At 47.8% G+C, this 19,329-nt stretch overlaps 1 protein-coding gene across 4 annotated transcripts in view; it reads left to right on the plus strand.

The window, feature by feature from the left end:
- The window catches only part of Ae2 (anion exchange protein Ae2), a 289,588-nt gene that overhangs the window by 31,411 nt on the left and 238,848 nt on the right, over window positions 1-19,329 (plus strand). Inside the window, exon 3 of one of the 4 annotated variants that reach the window (XM_075881985.1) lies at window positions 9,290-9,405. The exons of the other annotated variants lie outside the window; for them this stretch is intronic. The gene's annotated coding sequence lies outside the window, so the exon portion shown is untranslated. The remainder of the gene's footprint in view (window positions 1-9,289; window positions 9,406-19,329) is intronic. 4 annotated transcript variants of the gene reach the window in all.

A 19,329-nucleotide genomic window follows, 5' to 3' on the forward strand; every position in this document is an offset into this window, starting at 1 on the left:
CCGTTATTTACTTCTCTTTCCCCTTAGGCTTACAGGGAAGTCATAAGCACGACTACTTCATTCCCTGCTGTGAAGTGTAGGCGGATGCTCGATTTCGGTCGTCTAATCATGGAAAGCAGTCGGTGAATTTATTCCCATTTATCGCCTTTCTTATCCGTCATTGAGCGCATTTGGAAGGTCGAGCGCTGTCTCTTTATGAAAGCGTGAAATGCGACTCACGGTTACCTTCGTCCGCTTGTATTGATAGATTCAGTGATCAGAAGGCATCAGAATGGCTCAGGGAACAAACAGGGACAGCGGATATCTTAGTTGATCACATCAAGCGAGAGCAATGGACCTGGGCCCCGCCGCGGTGGTCTAGTGGCTAAGGTACTCGGCTGCTGACCCGCAGGGCGCGGGTTCGAATCCCGGCTGCGGCGGCTGCGTTTCCGATGGAGGCGGAAATGTTGTAGGCCCGTGTGCTCAGATTTGGGTGCACGTTAAAGAACCCCAGGTGGTCTAAATTTCCGGAGCCCTCCACTACGGCGTCTCTCATAATCATATAGTGGTTTTGGGACGTTAAACCCCACATATCAATCAATCATCATATCAAGCAATGGACCTGGGCCAGCAACGGAGTGCGTTGGACAACCACTCAGAGCGACGGAATGGTCACCAGAGGTCGGGTAACGCAGCCGAAGCTGACGTCAGCGAGTCAATTAGAATCGGCTCGCTTAATATAGGGTAAATTGGAGTTCATCGGGAGAGGCCTTCGATTAGTTCATGTAGTGGGCACAGAAGAGGCTGATATAGAATGATGATATTTGCTGATCAGCCGTAAGTTCGAAGATCACCTTCAGAACGAGTACGCTATCGTTCCCATTCCACTGGAGTGATGTCAACGGGGACAGTGAGCCCTCGTTGTTCGTAGTAACCGAACTCCAGTGTATGTATCCACGCTCTTCTGTTACGAGCGCAAGCACGGAGCATTGCCTTTGACGAGCGCAACTGTTTTCGTAGCCACGTCTCCTCTATGCACTGCGATTGCGCTCATTTTCACCTTGACTGGAATCGACATTAGCTACGTTATTTATGCGCAGTCGTTACGAACCCGCATTCTCTACCACCCCCACCCCCCTCCCTTCTAGGTTTGTGTACTCAGTGTGCTTATCTCGATCTCTGAAACAGGCCTTGCCACCGTTTGCGCCAACTCCGCGGAAGCGAATGTGCCCTGAGCAGCAATAAAAGCTAATAGCGCTTTATCTCCGGACGGGGCATTGACAGACGGTGGGAGGAGCCAAGCCGGAAACTCTGCGCATTGAGCAGCGTGCTTCCTCAGCCGTTACTGCTGCCTCACCTGCTGCGACACTCTGACGGCGTTTACTATCTGAGGTTGTCTCTTCCAAAGGGCCGATAAATCGCTGTCTTTAGTATAGCGGTGCCTGTCGTAGCCATACGCGACGGCGCGCCCTCCGTCCTGTCTTGCCTTCTTCCCTCCACTCTGTGCGGAACATGGCGAGGGGAGCCATTTAGGCGAAGCGGGCAGCACGATGGAGCGCGACGCAGTTCGGACAGACCGCCTCGGGCTTGTGTGTGCACGCTAAAATCTCCGCCGACAACTGATCGCGCAGTCGCGCGCGCCGGTTACGCTTGCTACACAATTCTGTTTCCCCTTTTCTTTCTGCGCTTGGCGGCTGCTACGCTGTCTTGCGTGGACCGTACGTACAAGGAATAGGCCCAAAGGAATAGGAGGAAGAACTTGTATACGTCGGGGGGCCTGAAAGCTTATGGATACACGAACCACATCTCGACACGACTTGTCTGGTGAAGAAGCTGCGTCCACGCTGTCGCTGGGATCTGCAACTGGGGGAAGTCAGCTACAAGAAGATGCACTTCAAGGAAGTGAATACGATTGGATGAAAAATTAGTGCTCACAAAGTACGCATTCGTCCATAATTTCTTTATCAATTTTCGAGCTGTCTCTCTTGTTACCGGTCGAAAGCTGAAAAACAGTGGCACATCCCGGAGTTTTCACGGTTTCGTGCAAGCCGGTTGTCATATTTTAAAGGTGGAACACTTTATTAGTACCCAGGTGGTCGTATGCTGTCGACAATTGGCGTAACGCAGGCAAACACACGTATAAAAAAGAAAAAAGGAAGGAAGCAAGCGGGAAATAGAGAGAAATAAGAAGAAACATAGAAATAAAGACAGAAAAGCGAAAAAAAACTGGACAAAAGAGAAGAAAGAAAGAAAAGAAAGAAAGAAACAAAGAAGGAAAGAAAGAAAAGAAGAAAGAAAAAAAGAAAGCTGCCCAGCTCCGTAATTGACTCATGCTTAACACCAACGGAGCCGCCTGAATTAGTAACATCTACTTTATCTCGTATAGTTCATAGCGCAATCATGCAGTGTGCTCAGTACGAACGTTTCACACCGCCAAAGCGGGCAACCGGCATGAGTATAATCCAACTGCATCGACATCTCGACTAACCAACAGTGTTGCACTACTCATTCTACAAAATCAGTGTGCCAAACTAGATCGTCCGAAAGTAATTTACCAGCTAATAGCGCTCGCTACCTTTGCGAGTCTGAGGCGAAAATGCGGTAGGCCCGTGTGTTCACCCCAGGTGGTCGAAATTTCCGGAGCCTTCCACTACCGCGTCTTTCATAATCATATGGTAGTTTTGGCACGTTAAACCCCACAAGTCAAATCAAACGTTTCCGAGTCTGAAAAAGGACAGACTCCTCCATAAAAATCTGCAAGTTATAGAAAGCTACCTTTTTAGTACAAAGTGTTTCATTGTTGTCGCTTGCACCCTCAGAATGGAACAACCTGCATTTTCATGTTATCTATAGTCTTGCGTTACAAATGTTTTTACACTCTTTTGAGTCTCATCACTTACTCGCCTTGCAAGTATGACACCGCGGCCTTACTTTACTGTGTCAAATACGGCTAATACTAAATATATAGTAAATCAAACAAACCGATTATACATTTTTGCATCCCTTACGTTTTGTATTTTGGTTGCCGAAGGTGTACTCTCGACAGTGTAGTGTTGCATGTTTTCTCTCTCATTGTATTTATGTATTGTATTTTCTTGCCCTCCCTGCAATAATTCTTTCGCTGGATTTGCAGAATGAACAAATAAAATAAAATTTGAATGAATAAACTGGTCACTTTTATATATCTATATTGTGCGGAGAAATACTTTGTTCCTGCCCTATAGATGCAGCTGTGCTTGAAAACATTGCTCGTAAAAGGACTGTAGAGAAAACGTCGACGCGCGCCTTTAGCGAAGCAGATGTTATAATGCACAATACAATGTTGTGAATCTGTACTGTTTAGGAATACGCGACGCTCGGTACCAGGTGAGCTCCGAACTGCAAGCACCCGCCCGTGTTGATCCGACGCAGAAGAATGGCGGCATGATAACGCCATTGGGTTGTGGACAGAGGCTGCCGGCGCTAAAGATGCGGAGGCGGCTCAGATCGGGAGGATGCTCTTCTGGACTGGTTTCTCGGCGCCAGCAAATGCGACGTCCAGAATTGCAGCCGTGCATCGCCACCAACAGTTTTTGTGTCCGTAGCCATGGGCGCACGTAGAGAGAGGAGGAAAATAGGGGCTAGGGATGGCGAAGTCTGCCTCGTATACATTAACTTAATAAGGAGGGAAGGGGGGGATGCTGCGACGAACCCCCCACTGCCTCCCTGACGGGAAAAACTTGCGCATGCCTTTGAGCGTGTTTATTGGATGTACGCTCCCTGGCCAAGGATGCTATTTTTCTGTCCCTACTTCTCCTACCCTTTCCTTAGTATACCTTTTATTCCCTTCTCCCTCATCCCTGTGCCGACATATTGAGGGGACCTCTTAAGGAGATTGAGTTACGGGCGGCACTTTTCGTTTCTTTCCCATTTCATAACCACTTAGAGATCTGACTTCCGTTCCCTCCATTCGAAGCCAGCGAAGCACGGAACAGCTCCGTCGTGTCCGAAATTGACTGCCAATAGGTCATATTAGCATTTCGCTCTTCGCAAGTCTAAATGTGGCTTCTTTATTGGGTTCTTTCGGCTTGCCATCGGCTGGCGAAAAAGCTTTGTCCGCGCTCTCGCCGGGATCCGCAACTCAGGGGTTCGGCTATAGAACATACAGTACAAGGAAATCAATGGAACTACATAAAAATTAAGGCAGCTGTAATGGTGCCAATAAGCCTGAAGTAAGTGTGGAGCCTGTTCTGTCTCTCTTCGCTTTTCCCTCTTTTCCCCCTCCACCCATTCTTCTCCTTTTCAGTATTTCTCAGTGTTTTCTCTCTTCATTTTTTCCCTTTTCTTTCTCTTTCCGATATTTCTCGCTTCCTTTCTGTTTAAGTTTTTTATACGTGGTTTTTATTGTCGTGTTTCTTTAGCCTTAGTAGAAGTTTCTGCGCTTAATGTAATTATCGACACGATCGAAGAGCGAGAGGAAAGAGACTTGGCCTTGGCGTGAGCGAGCGCTCAATGTGGTACAGTTGGTTACGATATGTGTGGTTCTGCCTGCGTGAAAATCACCATCAAGGCGCTCCAACAACAATAGGAACAAATTTATATTTGTTTTAATCTACTACTTTTTAATGAGCCTTAGTCTCGGGCCTCAAATTTTGTTTGTGCGAGATAAGTGAGAATCTTTAAATGTTAAATATGTAGCATCGTTCCAAATGACGACTCGATGGCAAAAACTAAAATTGAACTTGATAACATATTTCCAATCCCGAACTTCTACCTTCTACATGCCTCATAAGCTTGTTAGAAGACTATCTACTTCAGCTGGGAGTTGTTCATGTAATTGCATCTGATGCATCCATGCGTGTAGAGAAAGCGTGTGTTGGTATTTCCTCAAGAAACTTTATCTTAGTCGCTCTTAGTGTGTCTATTATCCCCCTGCTGTTTGAAGCAGAGCTGCTTGCCATTATTTAAACCCTTCGAAAAGTTTCAGTGAATGTTTTGACAATAGTCGTAGTAACTGATTCGCTCTCCATATGTAAACTTATAGCTTCAGCGACTTCTTCAGTTTCTCAAATTCGAAATTGCATTTACTCCATTTATTCCTAAAAACTTGTCTACAGTGTGATTGCTTTGGGGGACAGGCCATCGTGGTATATTTTTAAGGTATCGGGGCTAGTCGACAAAAAAAAAAAAAACAGTGAATTTTTCTCAAAATATCACTTTTTGGTGTTTGGTGAGTGTTACAAGCTGCCACTCTAGCGTCGCCAGCGTGATGTCGGCGACGGGAACGACAGCAGGTTAGTTCGTTCCGTACGCAAGCAGAGACAGTGAAGAGATCAGAGACGTGAGAAAACAAAACTTTAATGATATTGCAGCACACGGGGTCTAGTACAACACTTCAATACAACTAACAAAATACATCAACACTTGATACAACAAACAAAAAAATACATATAGAAACAATAAGTCAGCTTACGAGAGAGAACTATTACAAACTACACAAACTAACAACCATAGAACTACGGAGGAGAAAGTTCGAAGATATAAACAGGTGAAGGCATACGTGTGATGACCGGCAGCGTTGCGTCCCCGACGATCGGATGCGAGAAGTCGAAGAGAGTTCTGGCACGACTGCGATGTCGGCGGTGTTGCAACGCTGGTGGCTCCGGGAGGCTAGTGCTTGCAGGTGACCTCGGGCAGGTTGAGCTAACTCGAGGCGAAGTCCCGATGTCTACGTTGCAGACGTTAATATCGCGTCACAACTAGACGAACGGCGAAGTTTAGGTGGCCAGCCGATACAGAGCCACACTAAAAACTTCTAGAAGAGATACTTGTTGATCTGTTTCTAAACCATGTTGGTCAGCGACTAGCCTGCCTAGCAGGGCAAAATCCTGCGCTTAAATCCCCCTCGTGTCCCCTCGCTCTCTTCCTTGGGGACAAGAGACCTCTACATGGGTCCAATCATGCGCGTTTCATTGTTGGAAACTCCGCCCCAAAAATATACTGACCCCACCCCTTTTTAATTAGGAGAGGGCCCTCAACTAGCGAGAGTGACAACCTGTTGGGGTGCTGTCATACGGCTTGGCCACCAGAAGTTTTCCCGTGGGAACGGTCAGACTGTTTGGCTCTCAGCCGGTGCGTCCCGTAGTTTAAATGTTGTTCGGGGTACATCGCGGCCTTCCACGACCCTGCAGGCGCCGCCGTAGGGACAAAGGATCAAACGTCGGCGGCGACGTTCGAAGAACACCCCATTCTGCACTTCCCGGCTCTCTTTCATGCGCCCGCCGTTCCCGCCGATCAGCGGGGTAGTACGGCGCCCGTTAATTGCCGTGACGCCGAGTCGCAAAAATGGCAGTCCGTGACAGTAAGGTTAAATGCGCAATTCATTACCCATAATTTTGCTGCTGAATGTTTCTGTTTACGTTTTTTAAATGATACAACCAAAAATGTTGGACCACCCGTCACCTACGAAATCGAAACAGAAAGAGCCAGTTTAGCCTGCATCCTAAGATTAGCTTGATATGTAGTATTTTGTTGGTTATTTAGCAAGCATTTCAAGTGCGAACGCGTAATAGGGCTGTTTGTCAATTTCAATCATTTAAGTCACAAACTTCTCACCAGGTGAACGCGTAACGTGGTACATGAGTGTTCACGCTCAAGGAGGAGGATACAACTTTATTAAAAGAGATTTCATGGGTTTCGAGGTGGCCGCTTGTCTGCGGTGTCCTCTTGTGCCCATGCAATGACTGCTTTCTGCAGTTTTTCGTCGGCCGACCGTATTAAGGTCTCCCATGTCGTTTCGGAGTGAACTGGCAGAAGCTCTCTGGGTGGGGGAAGGCCCTCGCATTCCCAGAGGATGTGACTTTGGTTTGCTATGGCATATTTGTCGCAATTTTTGCAAGTTGAGTCAACCTCTCCACCTGTGAATATCGCTAAGCGGTGAGGAGTGGTTAGGCTGTTCGTTTGAATTCGGCGGAGGATGGTGGCCTGCGCTCTCGTGAGGTTGCTGTGCGGTATGGGATATGATCTCCTGTCATCTTTATACATATTTGTAAGTTCGTTATAGGAGGTCACTGCCTCTCCTATCGGGGAGCCCGGTTCCAATGAAGGCGCGACCCGGTTTGCTAACCCTCGGGCCACTTTATGCGCTTCCTCGTTACCGGGGTTTCCCGAGTAATCGGGGACCCAGACCACATTGATTTTTATTCTATCATTCTGATTAAAGTTTCTCAGGACCTTGGCTGTATTTAGTCCCACACTTCCCCTTACAAAGCTGAGAATAGCGCTCTTAGAGTCGCTAAGGACAGTGTGGGTAGTTGGATGCATAATGGCCAGCGCTATGGCCATTTCTTAGGCCTCTTTGATTGATGCGGCTCTAGTGGAAGCCACATTTACGATTTTAAGTTCTCTGTCCACGCCACTCAGGGTGTATGTGTTGTGTCCCTGGTTGGCGGCATCGACGAAGACCGTGGTTTGGTCTTGCTTGTGCTTTTCACTTAGCCTATCTGCTCTGGCTTTTCTCAGCGTCGTGTCTGCCTGCCAGGGTGTTTTTGGGTATTGGTTTGATCTGTAGGTAATGTCTGATCGAGGGAGGTAGTGGTGCTCTACCTCCCGTGGTGTGTATGGGCTGAATTTTCAGTTTATGCAGGATGTGTAGTCCCGTCATCGTGTTTGAAAGCCGTGTTATTTGTGCTGTTTTGTGTGCTTCGATCAGCTCTTCTAGGGTGTTATGCATTCCAAGTTGGAGGAGCTTCTTGGTGCTGGTATAAACAGGCAAACCTAGGGCCCATTTATACGCCTGTTGAATTATAGCTCCAATTTTATCTTGGTCTGATTTCCTGATATGATAATAGGGGAAAGAGTAGACTATGCGGCTGATTAAGAAGGCCTGAATGAGTCTACACAAGTCCATCTCCTTCATGCCTCTGTCCACCAATTTGTTTGGCGGTGTTCTGCAATTTTGCGAGGGCCATGGTATTTTGTGTGTTATGTTGAATGAGCATACACAGCACTCTAATGGTCAGAACCGGAGGAACCGGGCCGCTTTCCAACATAATTTTTATTGGTGCTTGTTGTTGGGCGTCCGTGCCTGGAGTCTTTTTGGCTTTACTTCTAATGATTAGGAGTTCGGATTTCGAGGGGGAGCATGTTAACCCGTTGTGTCTAACATACTCTTGTACAACGTTGGCTGCCTCCTGTAACGCGTCATTTATCGCACCGTCTGAGCCACTGTTCGTCCAGACAGTAACATCGTGTGCGTATATGGCATGTTTGATGTGTGGTATCCTGTTCAGCTGTTGTGGTAAGTTCATCATGGTGATATTGACGAGTAGGGGCGAGAGGACGGCACCTTGCGGGGTTCCTCCTGTGCCTATAGCGTAAACTTTTGACCGCTCACTTCACCCAGTTGGATGGTGGCCGTTCTTTCTCTGAGAAAGTCGGAAATGTAGGCAAACGTTCTTTCGCCCACGTTCAACTGGGATAAGCCATTTAAGATGGCCTGATGCGCGACATTGTCAAAAGCTTTACTGACGTCCAGGTGGTCCGAGTGGCTCGTACTGGGCCTGGGTCAAGGATGTCTTGTTGCAGTTGAAGCATAATATATGTGTTGATAGACACTCTCTGAAGCCGATTAGGGTGTCAGGTAGCAGATGCTTTTTTTTCAATGTAATTGTTGAGTCGGATTAATATGATATGCTTTATGACCTTGCCTAAGCAGGAGGTGAGAGAAATCGGTCGAAGGTTTCCCAGTTCCAACTTCTTGCCCGGTTTCGGAATAAAAATGACGGTAGCATGTTTCCAGCTATTTTTTCCATCAGCCCAGTAAGTGTTGAATGTTTAGTGATCTGGCTGATCGAGTGGTCATCTAAATTTCGGAGCATTTTGTTTGTTATTCTGTCTTCCCCCGCTGCGGCAGTGGTTTTAATCTGGTTGAGGACTGCTCTAACTTCAGCTTCGTCTATATCGCTATCTAAAGCTGGATTGATTTCTCCTTCATATTTAGCCGGAGTGGGCATGTCCGTGTTGGTGTTGAAGTATTTGCTTTGCAGTTCCCGTGTTAGATCATTCTCCTCCCCAGGATAGGAATGAATTAGTTTCTGTAGGTTCTTACTTGCGTTAGATTTCGTTTGTTCGGGATCTATCAGATGTCTGAGTAGAAACCAGGAGTTTTTGTTAGCTAATTGGCCATTGAGCCGGTCACACATTTGGTGCCAGTGTTCTCGACTCAACGATTGTGTATAATTCTCTACTTCTTTGTCGATTTGAGCTATCTTCTTTCGTAAGGTTCTGTTGTGTTTTTGTGACATCCATCTCTTCTGAATACTTTCCCTAGCCTCCCACAGGTGTATAAGCCGTGAGTCAGGGGCCGGGTGATCCTCCACGATCTCGGCTTCAGTGGTGGCCCTGTTCGCGTCTTGGATTAGAGTGGATGTCCATTCTTCCAAGTTTGTGAGTTCTGTGGGTTCTATCTCATTTCTAATGTCTCTGAAAGTGTCCCAATTAGTATGCTTCACTCTGAATTTTCCTTTCTTTATTTTACTGAGTGGGAATGTGGTGGCTATGATGTAATGATCGCTGCCTGCATTAGTTTCTGTGTTTTCCTATTTGGCGAATTCCATGTTTTTGATGAATGTTAGATCAGGTGATGTGTTTCGACAGATGCTGTTACCTACTCGGGTGGGACGCTCGGGGTCTGTGAGGAGGGTTAAGCCCAGCTCCTATGAGGTTGTCCATAGGCTGGTCCCCTTCTTGTCACAAGACTTATAGCCCCATGCCGGATGGTGAGCATTGAAATCACCTACTATGATTAGTGGTGAGCTTCTGGCATGTTTCTGCGCCGTTACAATAAGCTCAGAGGCGACGATGCCTCTGTTTTTTGGTGGATGATATGCGTTTACGATGTACAGGGTGGGGTAAGTTTTCTTCTTGGCGAGGATTTCTACAAAGTTGTAGGCTATATAGCCTACAACTTTGTAGAAATCCTCGATTGCGAGATCTATCGCGTTACCCAGGTGGTCGAAACCCCAGGTGGTCGAAATTTCCGGAGCCCTCCACTATGGCGTCTCTCGTAATCATATGGTGGTTCTGGGACGTTAAAACCCACGTATCAATCAATCAATCAATCAATCAATCAATCAATCAATCAATCAATCAATCAATCAATCAATCAATCGGTTATCTCTCATAAAACACGCGCTCCGCCTTGGCCCATAATTTCGCTTAGCTGATTTTGCCTTCTTCTACGGGCCGGTGCACATGCGGTCCTCTAGTGTGCTGTCTTTGCGCACACGCGGCGCTTCGGACGAACGAACTATCGATGCTGGCGTTCGCGCGGGCCCTGTTGCGTCTAGCGTGCTCGCGCATGCTGCTAGTTGCGCACCATACACTTGTTTGTGTCGGGATACGCCGCCGTCATGAACGGCCGCCCAAAGCGCCCCGTGTTCCTGGTCGCGCCTTTTTCCGGAGCTCGAGCGGGCGGAAACGCGGCTTGCGCGCGTCGAGTGCACAATTGATGTCGCAGCTGCCGAAACATCCGCGCGTGGTGACGTCAAGGAGTGCAGTTATCGGCGCGGGAGTACGGCCGTGCCGTACAACTATACTGCGTACAGCGTCTCTGTTATGCTTAATCTAGGCGCAGTGTCTGTTTACGACACGCTCCGTTTGGCGCATTGGGCGGCTTGATATATCGCTTTACGTATAAATGTTTTGGCCACGCAAAGGCTGGGTGGTTGATCTCTCTTGTCCCATGCACAAGGTCCTAGTTATACCGTCTCGAATAGTGAGCTGTTTCCTTCAATGTGGATGACTCTATGCGTGTGCGTGCTGTACCGTTACGTCATTTTAGAACGATGGGGTTATTTATGCAGTTGAAGCGCCGCCATTATGAGGAGAATGTTTGCGTCACGGATTCACTCGAATTGAGCGTTTGTTTCGCAAACAACATACTTCGGTACAGTTTCGCTTTCGGTTTATTACTTCCGCTTTGAAGGCGAATCTGTAGCCTCGAATGACTTCTTTTCCTCGTCGTGTCTTGTGCTAAAACATGCCATTTCAAAGCGATGACACTTTGCATCTGCCTAGAAAACTGTTTCACTTAACGCTCATGCTGATTAGACCGTTCGCCGTTCAAAACGCGCGGGAAAAATCAGGAGCGCGAAATGTGTCTACCGCGGCTTATCGTGTCGAAGGTCGAAGTGTATAAGGCTTGCTCCGTTGTCCCAACTCTTATACGCCGGCCATTACCGTTCGGGAGGCAGTTCTGCACGTGCGACGACTCGTGCAGCTTGCCTGGGTAAAGGTTCGGTGCCGTCCATTATGCGGGCTAATGCCCCTTATTTTTTTTTTAGGTGGCGAATCGGGAAGTTAAGTAACGCGACTTTATATTCTGCCCATGTCACTCCTTTATTTCAGCCTTAAGCTTCTCGTCTCGCATAGGCGTCGCAGTGGCAGCCTTGTACGGGTCTTAATCTTTTTAGCTTTAGTGTTCGCGAAAGTTGTTGTTTCAGTGACACATTTTGTAAGCGTATACCGAGTGCGCCTCTTGACACTTCATTCGTTTGATGAGTTCATTGACTGAAATGTCGAGCTTTTTCTGTGAAATGGTGCTGTATAAATAAATGAAATGGAACGGCGCCGTGGATTAATTGGACATTGTCGGCATAAATAATCGGTCTTCCGTAGAGAATAGAGGGTTGACATCCCATCTCTTATCAGGACGCGCATACCAGTTCTGATTGAAGAACTGTGCGATTCGAAAGTAATGCATGCCTCTGCGAGCTTGGTATGTGGCACGTGACTCGGTTCAAGGCGCAGCGGTTAGCGTTTCCTTCTCTTTATATACGTCAGACTCAGCGCAGGCGACGCTGCGAAAAACGCCGCCACCAGCGCCCTCATCGCTGCACTGGCCATAACTGGGTATAATGCAAAGATAGCCGCCCGCAAGCGAACGTGCATAGGCCCCCTTCTTCCGGTGGTGCCGAGGCGTGGTGTACTGAAAATCAAGGACCTGGCAAGCTTTATGTATGCTTTAGAGAACTCACACGGTCAGAATTAATCCAAATGGCGTGCCTTACATTTATTTCGTACGATTTCACACGGAACATATATTTTTTTTGCGTCTTATCGAACGTCTGTGAAGCGCGGCTAGATTGACGTAAAGCAGAAGACATTATTCGCTTGAAAACAGCATATTCGCACTATCAAATAACCGGACTTCTGTTTCGTCATTGTCATGCGCATGACCAATCGATGAAAGTTCTGTGCTGGACTTCTACATTTTTATGCTGTTACTCAAGAACAAGTCCGTACGTGGTAACAAAAGCGTTCGCAGCGAGCGACAAAGCGCTGTCAGCCACGTAGCATATTCCTGACTAAACTTATCAACTGTCCTACTTTTCACGGCGAACTGAATGAGAGATAAAAATATGTATGCGTATTCATTCATGCACGATGCTAGCAGTGCTACTGAACTTATCGCACAGGAATACGAGCTTCCTCTATTTTTTGTATCTAGATAAGCAAAAAAAGTAGATACTTAAAGTAGTTGTCACGTGACAGCGGGAAGTAGTAGGCATCATGATCAGCCTGACTATGCCCACTGCAGTGCAAATGCCTCTCTCATGTTCAGCCAACCAAACTGGTCCTGTGCTTTATGCTTCTTAATCTCATCGGCCTACCTAACTTTCTGTATCCACTTCGTGCGTTTGACTTCTTTTGAATCCAGTCAGTTACACTTAATTTGATTGATTTGTGGGGTTTAACGTCCCAAAACCACCATATGATTATGAGAGACGCCGTAGTGGAGGGCTCCGGAAATTTCGACCACCTGGGGTTCTTTAACGTGCACCCAAATCTGAGCACACGGGCCTACAACATTTCCGCCTCCATCGGAACACTCCATCAGTTACACTTAATCACCAGCGGTTATCCTGCGTACGCTCTACGTGTACGGCCCATGTCCATTCCATCTTGATTTCAACTGTGATATCCTTGTTTGTTCCCTGGCCCACTCTGCTCTCTTCCCATGGCTCTTAAGGTTGTACCTATCATTTTCTGTTCGATCGTTCGCTGCGTCGGTCTCTATTTTATATTGAACCCTTCTTTTAAGCCTCAGATCCAGGTTTCTTATCCGCACAGGTAAGTACCGGTAAGGTGCAGCTGTTATTGATAATTTTGCATGCGAGGTTTAAAGTCCCAAATGGTGCAGCTGTTATATACCTCCCTCTTGAGGGATGACTTATCTCGAGCTAAACTTGTGCAAACAACAACAAAGTGCGAACGCACAGACCCAGGAAAGGACTGCTCCCTTTCAATGGCAGATTGCGTTTCTCTCACCAGTAATAGTAACGTTTGAAGGGTTTAGTGCACCGATTCGGCCGTGAAGAGCGTATGCATTACCAGTTAACAGGTATTCGCCGACGATCGGCTGTCACCGCCCACTCTAAGAAGCGCTGCTGTGTGCATTTGTATACGCGCCGCCGACCGCCTCTCCACCGTGCTGCCACTTGCAGTAAATACCAAGCTTTCGGCATTGCTTCTTGCAAGACAGGTCATTGCAGCCACTGCAGGCATGATGCCGCCTGGCTACGAAAAAAATAAAAAAAAATCTCTACGAATTTTGAGACATAGAGGAAAACACCATGTGAATGACGACTAATAATAATTATTGCTGTGATTTAGCGTCCCAAAACCATGATATATTATAAGGAACGCCGTATCGGAGGCCTCCGGAAATTTTGACAGCCGGGCGCGGGGTATACCTTAACGTGCATCGAAATCTAAGTACGTGGGCCTCAAACATTGCCGCCTTCATTGAAAAACGGGGCTGCCGTGGCCCCGATTTGATCCCGCAACCTTAGGGTCAGCAGTGAATACCATAAATGCTAGACCACCGTAGCGGCGTATGAATTATGACTGACGAATTAGTCTTTTCAAGTTTTTTTTGTATTTTGACCCTAAATGACTCAGTAAAATTTCCTTGAACCGTCTGCGTTAAATATGTAAGTTCCTTATAATATATTGTGATTTATTTTGTAACACGAAAATGCTTTGTGCCGGAATCTATGAAGACTTCAGCGACGTATGTCGTCGCGGATATGACGTTGATAAAATGGGCCCGATCAATGAGAAAAAAAATTACCGCCCAAGCACTTCAGCGAAGGCTGAAACGTGCGGCGGGCGTTTTTTGGTTGTTCTTGCACCACATGTGGTTTAAGACGTCGCATCCGAAGCCAAAGTGCCGCTGTAGAAACTCCTGCTAAAAGCAGGAGATGGACAACGTCACTCACAACGTAGCCAATGGCGCGCTTGCTTGGGTACGACGCTGAGAATTACATAACTGATAGGACAGCCAATGGAGACCGCTCGTGACACCGCTGCTGGACAGTTTTAGATACGAAACATATTAAGGTCGAGCTCAATCCGGCGTGACCACATTTACTGTGCATGCGCGTCCGCTCCTCCCTTTCCTCTCCTGCGCTTCTCTCATTCGCCTCGCAACGTCGACGCAAGGAGCGTCTGCTAACCTACGCTCGACCCCCCTCGCAACATTCATCCCCGCGGCATTTACACCCCCGAATTGTGCAAGCACGCCCCCTCTCTCTCTCCTCTCATACGCTCCCCGCTCTCACCTCGCAACGCCGACGCAGGCAGCGTCTGCTTGCGAGTTTCTTGATTGAAAAAAAACCTACTGCTCGCGCTACACATCCGTTCACTGGCCACTCCGTATATATAGGCACTGGATCTTCACCTCCAACGTATACCTAGTGGCGGTGGGAGATTTGTTCTGTGCGTTGTTGAACAATAAAAAAAATCACAGCATATCCATGGAGTGAATGCTGATAAGTGGGGCGAAGCGTCCTTCAGCCTGTCCGTCTGTCCGTTCGTTCTTGCTTCCGTCCGTCTGTGCGTCCACCTAGTGAACACTCCAAGTACCGCAATCTCGCATCCTCTGTGGCATATGCCCACTCTAGAGCTGGTATGTGCCAAGCGTGTCACGCCGCTTTACAGGGGATATTGATCGACCCTATAAGGAGCTTCGCCCCTAAAATTACAGCGTATCTACTGAGTGAATGATGATAGGTGGGCCGTCTGTCTGTCTGTCTGTCTGTCTGTCTGTCTGTCTGTCTGTCTGTCTGTCTGTCTGTCTGTCTGTGTGGATATGCTGTGCTCGCTACGCCGGAGGGATGGACTGCCATAGCCCGTAGGGAGCTTTGCCCCTAAAATTCGCAGCGTGTGCGTCAACTAAAACAGACCGCGGGTCTCAGGGTCTAATCGGAGTGTTCTATCTCTCATTGCCCATTAGCAGGGATTGACATGTTCCAGTAGGAAACACGGGTGTATCACTGCTTGCTGTGCGCCTCCCCAGGTTTCTCTCTTGTACAACGCCGCGATGAGCGTCAGCGCCATCGTCACCGTAAGCGTTAGTGCCCGCTGCTTCGCATCTACACATAGTTACCTTTAGCGGCAGTTACCTTTAGCACCGCTGCGCCCGACATGGACCGCAATATAGCTTGCTGCCAGTAGAGACAGAGCGCGTCATCAGAACGCGTCCGATAGCAACTGTAGTTTAGTTGGTATCGGACGCGTTCTGATCATAGCGCGTCCGATACTAACTAAACTACAGCGGCGACCGTCGTGCGGTTCACTTAATGAGGTATTTTTCATGTATGTAAACCTGGTAGCGTTGCCCGCTGCGGTGGACCTGTGGTCACGGTGCTCGGCTGCTGATCCGAAGGTCGTGTGTTCGATGCCGGACACGGCGGTCGAACTCCGATGGTGGCTCGCGTGCTGTGTGATTTCGGGGCACGTTCGGAAACGCCAGGTGGTCGAAATTTCCGAAGCCCTGCACTACAGCATCCCTCATAATAATTATGTCGTGGTTTGGGGACGTCTAATCTCAAATAATATTATTGAACGTGGTGGTGTTAGCGAGCGCCTCATCTGCGGCGCTGACTTCCTCCGTCGACCAAGTGCCGACGGCCTAAGGAGGAAAAGGAGAATAAATTTCAACCTCTCATCATGTATGTTCGGGTACGTGTATATGTAAACGTGCAAATGCCCTCTGCACCGGTTATTCCAATGGCTGTATATATATATATATATATATATATATATATATATATATATATATATATATATATATATATATATATATATATATATATATATATATATATATATATATATATATATAGCAGGCATTGGAACGAAAGCAACCAAAGCATGCATCTGTCCCTCTGAGCAGTGCTGCTGACAGATTAAACGCACATTTATTAAATTGTCTTCGTTGCGGCATCACCAGGCAAAGTTCCTAAATGGATCATTCCATACCGAATGGATGACCGCTGTGCTGCGTCACTGTTCTTTTTATGTCATGAGCGAGTGGGCGTTCCAGGGGAATTTTTCCACAGGCAACTCGACAACGGATCGCCGCGCAACTTCTCGTTTGACGTTTGCGGCCGCCCGTCAATTTTGACCCCCCCCGCCCGAAGCAGCTGGCCCTCCTCCCTCCACGCAACTGCGAGCAGCGGCGCACCTAGGCCTCTCGGCACGGACGGCGGCCGAGCGCGCGTCGTTTTCGCCGTTGCGAGAAAAGAGGTCGAGGCAGGCCGCGTCATGGGCGGCAAAATAGCGTCACTGCCGGCGTAATGGAGCACGTGTAAACACCGAGCCGCTCCCGGCTGTGATTAGGGCAGCGACGCGTTGGTCTCGTTTGGCGGCAATCCTTCTCCGGCGAGGTGCGTGCTGCACCTCGTCGCGCGTTTGCTGCGTTTCGGGGCCCGTGGGCATTTCCTTTTGCCCATGTATGCATACATGTTCTGACTGACAAGTTGCCGTGTGTACTTTCGTTCGCTTTGATTCGCTTGTATCTTTCCCTTCTTCGAATATTTACTTCCCGCTACCATGGCCTGCGATGGAGACAAAGCAGATTGGGCGACTCGGTGAGGTTCCATGATGAAAATATAAAACAGCGCTTCAGCGCAGGACACATGAAAGCAAGGGGGACACAATGCGCTGAACTTGCAATTGGTTTCACTCATGTGATGCAGTTGAATTTAGCCGTAAATGTATTTCGCAATAGCAAGCCGAATGGTTTCTTTTTTGCCTGCGCAGCGTTACTCCCGTTTTTTTTTTCGAGCGGCCGCTGGTAGCCTCAAGCTGGTCGGCATTTTTTTTTTCGTTGTAATGCCTTGCTCACAGAAAAAATGCGGACCGATTTCGAGATTCTGCGACACCGGGCGCCTACTCTCAACGGAGAAGAAGCTGGCTTTAAGCACTTTGCTCGTTGTCAGTCGGGCGGTTGGTCAAATCATTAACCGTGTCTAGGAACAATCGTCTTTGTTGTCGGCGCTCGTAGAAGGAAAGAAAAGTAATAGCAAACAATGCAGTAAACACGGGGACGCTGTGTACGGGAAAAAATACGAACAAAGTAAGCAACAGTGTAAGGACGAAAATTCTGAACATTGGGTTCAAAATACAATAAACACAACGCGAGAAATATCTAACGGCAATATTAAAAAATAAAACGAAATGATAACATTTATAATAAAAATAGTGACGTATAAGCATAATAAAATCCGCTGGGGCTGTGCGTGTCGCAAAGCGTTGAATGCGTGCTTCTGTAATAAAAAACCTATGCATGCACCCATATGTAGTGACTCTTCAGCAGTATATATAGTATGATAGTTTTCGCGCATTTTGGCTCGGTCCGAATAGCGAGGCAATTTTTACGTTATATTTTCATTTAATGTAGGAGCATGCATTTGTACTGTTGTTAATGATACTTTCGCCGTCGTCATTGGTCAAGAGCACCTAAAGGCGAAGACGTCGGCCGTGTTGGCGATTGGCGCTCGATGTGTACGAGCGTCTCTTGCGTCACGTGGGCGGACGGCGTTGTTGCTGTGCCCGTCATGTTTGCCCCCCCCCCCCCCTCGTCGCGTTGCCTGCAGCTGCGCAGTGTAGATGTGCAATCACGTGACGCATCCCGACTGAGAGAAGAGCCGCTTGTGTGCCTCCTAATTCCGCTTCAACGAAAGGGCACAATTCGCGCGTAGTAGAAATCGAATTATGGTGTCGCGGCACGCATGGTTATGCAGCTCGCCTTGTGGATATGTCCGGATTGTTTTTAACCACGTGTGAACACGCAACACTTTTTTTTTTGCCCCGTCGAAATGCGCTCTTTGCGGCAGGGGATTTAATGAAATGGCGACCTATGTTGCACGGTAGCATAAAACTACTGAGCGAGTGCGGCCGACAAAAGCTCGTAAGATGGCATTAGGTCTGTACGTTTAATTAGCTTAATTATTGATTTTGTATAAATTATGGATAAGATGCTACATTTTCGTTTTTTGGTTTCAGTATTGGTTTTTCATATTGCACATGGAACAGTGTGTTGATTTTCGCCTCATATCAGCTGTACTTCGCGAATGTGAACGATCGTTTGAGTTAGTGGCTATAGGTGGCTGGCTTGCGATATCTCAAAGATAGCAAACGTCTTGATATACTGTTTCACGTGTTTTTGCTCTTATATGTAGATCACCAGAACCTCGTTTCTACGTTCTTGAAAAAAAAAAAGACATCTTTGCCGCAAAGGCGAAGCAATCAACGCGGTAGCAACAAATTGGAAGGTCACGCGCAGAGTTGCCAGCACATAGAAACGTGCCCCGCGCTTCTCACGCACAAAGGACGCGCGAAACGTACTCACACGTACTGATGAACGCGAATAAGGCTCTCAATCGGTACTTTGCTGTGTCTGAAAAGCGCGCCCTTTTCGCAAATGGAGGCTGTGCAACGATTGCAGTGACCTTTGTGCGCCCGGTAACTACAGCGGAATCGTTCCGACGAAACTCAAAGGCTAGTAAAGACGTACGATTGTCCCCACTGCGATTGTCCCCACTGATCGACCGTACACCCCCTTATTCTCTACGCGGGCCAAAATACGCGTGAGAGATGAGAGCCGCCGCGCGCTCACTGCGCCATCTTGCTGATAATGCTGAAAACACGACAGTCCCCCTCCTCAAGATGCCCGCCTACAGCAGTAAGTTGTAGATATGAGTAGCTTGCCGTTTGAACGTTGAAGGAGGTACCTCTCGGTGTCTGACTGGTTAACGCCTCGCATTCACGACGCGGAGGCACGTTTGATTCTGCGTGCCGGATTCTTCTAAAGGCGATAGTCTTTCTTGGGGACCTTCGACGCAAAATGTTTGGTCTGTCTGTCTGTATGTATGTATATTTTTCTGCATATCCACTCTTAGCGGCACTGAGTACTTGAAACGGCCGACCCCATCCGCAGCGCCCACCAATGTTGCTCAAGATACAACGTTCATACTTGTGCAATTGTCAATTAAAAAGCAATTATCGCGCATGTCTGGG

Source organism: Rhipicephalus microplus, chromosome X, assembly GCF_043290135.1.
Source record: "Rhipicephalus microplus isolate Deutch F79 chromosome X, USDA_Rmic, whole genome shotgun sequence".
Taxonomy (NCBI): Eukaryota; Metazoa; Arthropoda; class Arachnida; order Ixodida; family Ixodidae; genus Rhipicephalus; species Rhipicephalus microplus.